A 564-nucleotide genomic window follows, 5' to 3' on the forward strand; every position below is an offset into this window, starting at 1 on the left:
CTGGGGACTGACACCCTCCCCCCCGCGCCATGCTCCATTGCCTCCATGGGGGGCCCACACATAAGTTTGGCGCCGGGCCCACAAAAGCTTAATCCGGCCCTGGGTGAGAGACAAACACGGTGTCCCTGGGACAGGGGAAGCCCTTCTTCAGCGCCTCCTAACTCCACACAGTTTTGCACACAGCATACCTCATACCACGATGATGAGTGCATTGTAAACGCAAAGCTGCTGCAGCTGGGCCAAGCCTGTAACCATCTGTCACAAAGCTGTGACCATTCCCTGGGGCCTGTCAAAGCTGCAGCAATTGATGCTAAACTGCTGTCAATTCCCTGCTCACTTGAGGATCACTAAGAGCCTTACAAGCCACAGCAGCCCCTCTTGGGAGAGGATCATTATCACTGTTTTACAGAGGGGAAACTGAGGCAGAGACGAGTCCCCCACCCCGAGGAGATGTATATGCACAAGGTCACACAAGGGATCGGTCACAGAGCCAAGAGCAAAAGCAGCTCTTTAACCAACCCCCAACCATCCATCCTGCAATCCCCCCCCCCCCCCCCCCCCCCC

Source organism: Terrapene carolina, unplaced genomic scaffold (assembly GCF_002925995.2).
Source record: "Terrapene carolina triunguis isolate 2854851 unplaced genomic scaffold, T_m_triunguis-2.0 Scaffold397, whole genome shotgun sequence".
In the NCBI taxonomy this organism is placed as follows: Eukaryota; Metazoa; Chordata; order Testudines; family Emydidae; genus Terrapene; species Terrapene triunguis.